Here is a 9,257-nt window from a genome sequence, read left to right on the forward strand (position 1 = left end):
AGAGCGTGTTGGTGCACGGAGGGAGATCCCGGTGTTAAAAGCATCGGCTGAGCCCCTGAGGTGCCCCTGGTTGATGTTGTAAGATAATAAGAGCGCCCCTCACTTCACACGGGTGATACCTACAGTATGGCTGCAATTATTTATTTGGATCAAGTCCTCAGACTTTTTGTGCAAATTGCAATGCTGGTAATTCTACTGCACTATGCACTTTGGTGAATTGTATCATGAATGCATCAAATAAAACAAATCAATTCAAAAATCAATAGATCGACCAAGCATATACCGGTGGGCTGTGTCAACGTCTGGTCTTAGTTCTTGGCAGCCGAGGTCATGTACACAGGCTAGTGGTACATAGACTACAGAATAGATAAGACATGTACAGTACACAGGCTAGTGGTACAGGCACTGCATATAGATAGGACTTAGGACATGTATTGAACAGTATAGCTAGAGGTACAGGCACTGCATATAGATAGGACTTAGGACATGTATGGAACAGTAGCTAGAGGTACAGGCACTGCATATAGATAGGACTTAGGACATGTATGGAACAGTAGCTAGAGGTACAGGCACTGCATATAGATAGGACTTAGGACATGTATATGGAACAGTAGCTAGTGGTATACGGGCACTGCATATAGATAGGACATAGGACATGTATGGAACAGTAGCTAGAGGTATACGGGCACTGCATATAGATAGGACTTAGGACATGTATATGGAACAGTAGCTAGAGGTATACGGGCACTGCATATAGATAGGACTTAGGACATGTATATGGAACAGTAGCTAGAGGTATACGGGCACTGCATATAGATAGGACTTAGGACATGTATTGAACAGTAGCTAGAGGTATACGGGCACTGCATATAGATAGGACTTAGGACATGTATATGGAACAGTAGCTAGAGGTATACGGGCACTGCATATAGATAGGACTTAGGACATGTATATGGAACAGTAGCTAGAGGTATACGGGCACTGCAGATACAGAGGCCATGCTAGTGTGCAGTGGTTCCCAAACTTTTTCATGTCAAGGACCCCCAAATTGACGCTAATCAGCCCGCGGACCACCATTTGAAAAAGATATGCCAGGGACCCCCATAAGAGAAGATTTTTTACGGCTTTAGCAGTAGATTCTCAACCCGTTTCATTTCAAGGACCCTCAGTTTGACATGCATATTAGTCTACAGACCCCCATTTATGTCCTTTCTATCTCTGGGACCCCCCAATTCATATTGTAAAATCAATGTTACGGGTCCATTTGGTTCCATTTGTACACTCTCAGAGTTACATACCCATAAGGGTCCATTTGGTTCCATTTGTACACTCTCAGAGTTACATACCCATAAGGGTCCATTTGGTTCCATTTGTACACTCTCAGAGTTACATACCCATAAGGGTCCATTTGGTTCCATTTGTACACTCTCAGAGTTACATACCCATAAGGGTCCATTTGGTTCCATTTGTACACTCTCAGAGTTACATACCCATAAGGGTCCATTTGGTTCCATTTGTACACTCTCAGAGTTACATACCCATAAGGGTCCATTTGGTTCCAAACTATTATTTAGCTGCACCCCCTCAAGGACCCCTGGGGGTCCCCGGACCCCACTTTGGGAACCACTGTGCTAGTGGATAAAAGGCCTCGAGAAAGGCCAATCAACTTGCAAAGTGCCTACTCTGTCTCTGCTGTAATTGGAAGCCTGTCTGTGTGGAAGACAGTGCTTTGTGTAACACATTTGGACATTTGATGGATCATAACCCTGTATTGTCCTATAAACAAAATTATGTATTATTGTAATAATGTTTGAATTGATGGTCCTTTACTGCTGCGATGGATAATAGCCTATCAATTCACTTAAAGGACCACTTCACCACTTTTCAACCTGTCTTCATATAATAGGTCCTCACTAATAAATAATAATGTGTCTCATAGGAGGGCTGTGGGCAGTTCAGAAACCCATCCACCAGTGACATAATCGATGGGGAATCCAAGCTAATATAGAAACTGCAGGCTTTCTAGTCCTGATAATTAAGTTGCAAATGCGAAAATAGAAGCCGTCGTTATCACGATAATGAAAATCTAAACATTTTTGTAAAAATAAAAATCTTGTTTTAAAAGAAATCTGCCTAACAATGATACAATGAACAATACTTTGGTACTTTTACTCAAATAACATTATGAATACACAACTGAATCTACTTTTCAATGACAGTGGAGTGTCCATGGGTGGCCACTGGCCAGTGAGGAGTGTCCATGGGTGGCCACTGGCCAGTGAGGAGTGTCCATGGGTGGCCACTGGCCAGTGAGGAGTGTCCATGGGTGGCCACTGGCCAGTGTCCATGGGTGGCCACTGGCCAGTGTCCATGGGTGGCCACTGGCCAGTGAGGAGTGTCCATGGGTGGCCACTGGCCAGTGAGGAGTGTCCATGGGTGGCCACTGGCCAGTGAGGAGTGTCCATGGGTGGCCACTGGCCAGTGTCCATGGGTGGCCACTGGCCAGTGAGGAGTGTCCATGGGTGGCCACTGGCCAGTGAGGAGTGTCCATGGGTGGCCACTGGCCAGTGAGGAGTGTCCATGGGTGGCCACTGGCCAGTGAGGAGTGTCCATGGGTGGCCACTGGCCAGTGTCCATGGGTGGCCACTGGCCAGTGAGGAGTGTCCATGGGTGGCCACTGGCCAGTGTCCATGGGTGGCCACTGGCCAGTGAGGAGTGTCCATGGGTGGCCACTGGCCAGTGAGAATGGCTGAACACATAGCATGCAGCGTATGTGCGCTTATACTTGCATGCCTGCTCTGTTTCATGCCTAACACAGTTTTTTGTGGTACAGTATACTGCTACTTTTAAAAATGGGAGTACCTCTTCCACAACTGTAATTCTGTAACAATCTATAAGATTCTAGAGCACCGTTTCTCAACCTGTGGGCCGGGGCCCCACTTGTGGGCCGTGGGGATATTGCAAGTGGGCCCGCAAAACTGGCCATACACTAATATTTTAATAGACATTCATTATTTAGAAGGGGAAAAAAACTAAAACATAATGGTATTTTTGTATCTTTAAAACCTTAAAAAGTGAGTTTTTTTTAGTTCATAGTTCATATAAAATATGCTATTTTCATGCTCAGACCCAGCCAGCCAGGGACAGCCAGGGACACACATAGCTGTCTATATGAGTGGTTGCACTCACCCATCTCTGTCCCATAGCAACAAGGTCCAGTGTAGACCAACCAGGGGCACCATAGTTTTAGATCCAAGTCCAATACAATCGATTGATTGATCATTACAATAAACGTGCTATGAAAAAGCATGCGGCAGCGCTTATCGTTATCGGTGGGTGGGCCGCAAAAGCTTTAGAAAAATGTTGTATGCTCTGATCCCGAATAAGTTGAGAACCATTGGTGCAGAGCACACTGACCTTTGCAGAGTGACAGGACTTTTAGTTATATCACAGGTGCCTTTCAGACACTTTCACTTACTCCGTGTATGTTCTTTTTTTGAATATACTTTTGCTTAATTCCTTCCTTTCTGTTCCGTCTCCCTTTACTGCGTCGGGCTGAGACCAAGGTTAGGACACGGACATCCATAATGCATGCACCCACGCACACATTATGTTCGCGCACACACATGAGCGTGCACGCACGCATGCACGCACGCACACACGCACGCACGCAACACACACACACACACACACACACACACACACACACACACACACGATCTGAGTCATCCTCTGCTGCCAAAGTACCAAGTAATGTCAGCCAAATGTTATCCAGCTAAAATATATTCAATGCTAAAGCAACAGTCATGATGTCAGAACTACACAAAAGGTCAGACACACTTTAAACAAAATGGGCGACCTTTGCCTACCAAATGTTTTTGGTGATGAATGTGCACTGCGTGCGTGCGTGCGTGCGTGCGTGCGTGCGTGCGTGCGAGACAGTGCGACACTAAGTAAAGTGAGAGTAGAGAAGGCTGGGGTGAGCATCACTAAATAACCCACAGCCAGTAAGACTCTTTTCTTGTAAGGAGACCAACGATCACCACAATGTACGTATGCATGCACTTCACTGAAGTACAAGGTGAGAGAGAGTGAGAGAGAGAGAGAGAGAGAGAGAGAGAGAGAGAGAGAGAGAGAGAGAGAGAGGGCACAGTGGGTGAGTGAGGGGCGGAGTAGGAGATGAAGTGCGGATTTAGCAAATAAAGAAACAGTACCTCCCCCTGGCCAGCCGGGGCGCCTGATGGAGGGGAAAGGAACTGGTCGGAATAACGTGTTCCCTCCACGCGCTACGTCCGGCCGGGGAAACTCTCCCCTGTCAGGTGAAAAGAAGCAGCTTGGACTCCTCATGCATAGAAGGAAGCATGAGGTCAGTCCGCTGTCCCCCCAGGTTGGCAATGGCAGAGGAAGTGTAGCGCCCAGGATTACATTAGATAATTGACACTGGGTGAAAAAATGGGTTACAAAATTGTGGGATAAAACATTTTAAATTTAAAAAATAAAATAAAGAAATTTGGTGACTGCAGAAAGTCTTGTTTTCAAGTGATTTATTTATTTTTGAGGGGCGATGTCCAGCTTTTAGTGTGTGTGTTTGTGTAAACACAAATATTGCATAACAAACATTGAAGACAAAGGCGAGGACACACATTGTGATTGGACGGAATGAGATGATGTATGATGAAGTACAATGATAAGAGCGCCCCTCAACTTCCCACGGGTGTGATTTTTTATTTTTTGAGGGGCCCTCCTATGTCCAGCTTTGAGGGAGCGTGTGTAAACACAAACATTGAAGACAAAAGTGTGTAAACACAAACATTGAGTGACAAAAGTGAGGACGCAAATTGTGATTGGCCAGAATGAGATGATGTACGATGATAAGAGCGCCCCTCACTTCGCACGGGTGTGATTTTTGCACATTATGGAGGATGTGAACCATCCGTCGCTTTGGCTGCAGTAACTTCACTTCCGCATTGTCGCCTATACTCACGATAGGCAGTATGTGGACATGGCCATATACTGGCTGATAAGAACATATATTGGTGAGCATCAGTTGATATTGCATTCGAAGCGGGTGGAATCTCAGCCAATCAAAGCAAAATTAGGTAGGGGGGGATCAACTGGCTTGTGAAATATAGTTAGTGACGCTGGTAGGCCTAAAGTGTGTGCTTTTGTTTATATTATATCATGTTTTCCTACCCCTTTTGTCATGTACTGTGTATATAATGGTATGGTGATGGTCCCTGAAATGTGTCCTCTGTATTTAACAACCATGCAGCAGTGAGCACGATTAATGCAGTATACCTGGGAGTAGGTAGGGGTTTAATGTGTTTAGTGCACGTCGACACATAATCCGAGACCGGGGGGAGGGAGCTGAACTTCTGATTCCCAGCTAGGCAGCTTCTCTACAAGGCCTGTATCTAAGCCATGCAGTTACTAGTGCCAGATTGTAAGAAGTCCCAACTCCCTAGCCCCGTGTCTGTGCTGTCTGCATTCTGTTGCCTGAGCCTCCATTGGAATAGGTTCTGTGTTCCTAGTACCCGCGAGTCCCACCTCAGAGGCCTGTTTCTGCTTGCTTGACATGGGAGCCTTGACATTTTCCTCGTGTCTGGACTGTGGCTTTCTGCCTGCATGGCTCCCCTTTTTGGATTAGTTTGCCCGATCCTGGTTTTGATCCTTAACACGCCAAGCTTTACTCTCAATGAAACGATTGGATTACCTCGCTGTTTGAACCATGCTCTGCCCCCGGTCGTCTGCACCGCACGGGGTCCTTTCCCCTGTCACCCTCTGTAACAAAAAAGTATGAAATGGAGAGAGAGGGGTTGAAGCGAGGTCGAAGTGGTAGATAGAGATTGCGGACAGAAAAGAGCGAGCTGAGAAAGCAAGGATGAAAGATAGATGAGAGTTCCCGATACAAAGAGAGTTATTTTTATTCGGGTTGTGACTCAGGAAGGTATAACACCACAATTCCTGTTCACCTGTCGCAATGTATCAAAGGTTGGTGCCTTGCATGGTTTCCTCCGCCGTTTCAGTGTATATATATGAATAATGTATGTTTGAATGGGTGAATGAAATGCACAATCTATGTAAAGCGCTTTGGATGAAAGAGCTATATATAAAAGCACCATGTACCATTTATTTAACCGTACCCCCTGACCCTGACCCTTTGGATAAGGTGGAGGAGAAATTATTGCGGAATTATGTGCAGTTGTGCACAACGTGCTGTGTCCCCTAAATCAGCATGCATGGTTCCCAAACTTGTTCATGTCAAGGACAACCAAATTGACACTTATTAGCCCACGGACCCTCATTTGAAGAGATATGGCAGGGACCCCCATAAGAGAACATTTTTACGGCTCAACCATTTCAATTTCAAGGACCCTCAGTTTGATATGCAATAGAGAGTATGCGCATGCTTAAAGTAAATGGCACATCGAGTGGCAAATCGAGTGGCAAAGGAACATGCAAAGTGAGTTTAACATTGTTTAACGTTGTTTAATCCAATCAGATAGGACTTTTCTGTTTGGATGTATGGGCTGTCAAGGCCAGAAAGTAGTTTTTTGCCACTCAGTAGGCGTTCCTGCATAACTTCCTGGTTTGATGATGATGTCACGTGCATACTCTCTATAGGCTACGGACCCCCCATTTAATGGCATTTCTATCTCTGAGACCCCAATTTGTATTGTAAAATCAATGTTAATGTAACTCTGGGAGTGTACAAATGGAACCAAATGGACCCTAACCATTTGTACACTCTCAGAGTTACAGCCCCATAAGGGCACCACTTGGTTCCAAACACTATAATTTTGCTGGGGACCCCCTGGAACTGCCTCAAGGACCCCTAGTGGTCCCCGGATCCCACTTTGGGAACCACATGCCCTAAATAGTCTAAAAACTCCCACAATCTGTGAATTCCCTATACACTTGGAAGTCTAAGTTCATATTAATGTAATGTAGGTTAAATGTTGCAGACAATGGCTGAGACAACAAGAGACTGAAATCGAAACATTAGTTGAGGTTGCAGATAAAAGAAAACTGTATTAGGCTGTGTAGTAGTGAGTGGCATATCAAAGAAAAAGAGAAAGGGAATGGGTGAAATTGGTCCATGCAGTATACATACAGAATATATGTACACTGGTGCCATGGTTTCCAAGCAATGCTTTTAGGAAGAAATAAATGAAAAAAAGGTGGTGGGACTTCAAAGGGAGGACAAAAAACAAATCAGTGCCAAAGCAACTGTCGGGAAGGATAGATGTATGGATTATGATGTGTCTGTTGCTTGTACTGTAGCACTCTCTGGTCTATGATGTGTCTGTTGCTTGTACTGTAGCACTCTCTGGTCTATGATGTGTCTGTTGCTTGTACTGTAGCACTCTCTGGTCTATGATGTGTCTGTTGCTTGTACTGTAGCACTCTCTGGTCTATGATGTGTCTGTTGCTTGTACTGTAGCACTCTCTGGTCTGTTGCTTGTACTGTAGCACTCTCTGGTCTATGATGTGTCTGTTGCTTGTACTGTAGCACGCTCTGGTCTATGATGTGTCTGTTGCTTGTACTGTAGCACTCTCTGGTCTAGTGATGTGTCTGTTGCTTGTACTGTAGCACTCTCTGGTCTATGATGTGTCTGTTGCTTGTACTGTAGCACTCTCTGGTCTGTTGCTTGTACTGTAGCACTCTCTGGTCTATGATGTGGCTGTTGCTTGTACTGTAGCACTCTCTGGTCTATGATGTGTCTGTTGCTTGTACTGTAGCACTCTCTGGTCTAGTGATGTGTCTGTTACTTGTACTGTAGCACTCTCTGGTCTATGATGTGTCTGTTACTTGTACTGTAGCACTCTCTGGTCTAGTGATGTGTCTGTTGCTTGTACTGTAGCACTCTCTGGCCTATGATGTGTCTGTTGCTTGTACTGTAGCACTCTCTGGTCTATGATGTGTCTGTTGCTTGTACTGTAGCACTCTCTGGTCTATGATGTGTCTGTTGCTTGTACTGTAGCACTCTCTGGTCTATGATGTGTCTGTTGCTTGTACTGTAGCACTCTCTGGTATGTTGCTTGTACTGTAGCACTCTCTGGTCTATGATGTGTCTGTTGCTTGTACTGTAGCACGCTCTGGTCTATGATGTGTCTGTTGCTTGTACTGTAGCACTCTCTGGTCTAGTGATGTGTCTGTTGCTTGTACTGTAGCACTCTCTGGTCTATGATGTGTCTGTTGCTTGTACTGTAGCACTCTCTGGTCTGTTGCTTGTACTGTAGCACTCTCTAGTCTATGATGTGTCTGTTGCTTGTACTGTAGCACTCTCTGGTCTATGATGTGTCTGTTGCTTGTACTGTAGCACTCTCTGGTCTGTTGCTTGTACTGTAGCACTCTCTGGTCTAGTGATGTGTCTGTTGCTTGTACTGTAGCACTCTCTGGTCTATGATGTGTCTGTTACTTGTACTGTAGCACTCTCTGGTCTATGATGTGTCTGTTACTTGTACTGTAGCACTCTCTGGTCTAGTGATGTGTCTGTTGCTTGTACTGTAGCACTCTCTGGTCTAGTGATGTGTCTGTTACTTGTACTGTAGCACTCTCTGGTCTATGATGTGTCTGTTACTTGTACTGTAGCACTCTCTGGTCTAGTGATGTGTCTGTTGCTTGTACTGTAGCACTCTCTGGCCTATGATGTGTCTGTTGCTTGTACTGTAGCACTATCTGGTCTATGATGTGTCTGTTACTTGTACTGTAGCACTCTCTGGTCTATGATGTGTCTGTTGCTTGTACTGTAGCACTCTCTGGTCTATGATGTGTCTGTTGCTTGTACTGTAGCACTCTCTGGTCTATGATGTGTCTGTTGCTTGTACTGTAGCACTCTCTGGTCTATGATGTGTCTGTTGCTTGTACTGTAGCACTCTCTGGTCTATGATGTGTCTGTTGCTTGTACTGTAGCACTCTCTGGTCTGTTGCTTGTACTGTAGCACTCTCTAGTCTATGATGTGTCTGTTGCTTGTACTGTAGCACTCTCTGGTCTATGATGTGTCTGTTGCTTGTACTGTAGCACTCTCTGGTCTGTTGCTTGTACTGTAGCACTCTCTGGTCTAGTGATGTGTCTGTTGCTTGTACTGTAGCACTCTCTGGTCTATGATGTGTCTGTTACTTGTACTGTAGCACTCTCTGGTCTATGATGTGTCTGTTACTTGTACTGTAGCACTCTCTGGTCTAGTGATGTGTCTGTTGCTTGTACTGTAGCACTCTCTGGTCTAGTGATGTGTCTGTTACTTGTACTGTA

Source organism: Electrona antarctica (genome assembly GCF_951216825.1).
Source record: "Electrona antarctica genome assembly, chromosome: 14".
In the NCBI taxonomy this organism is placed as follows: Eukaryota; Metazoa; Chordata; class Actinopteri; order Myctophiformes; family Myctophidae; genus Electrona; species Electrona antarctica.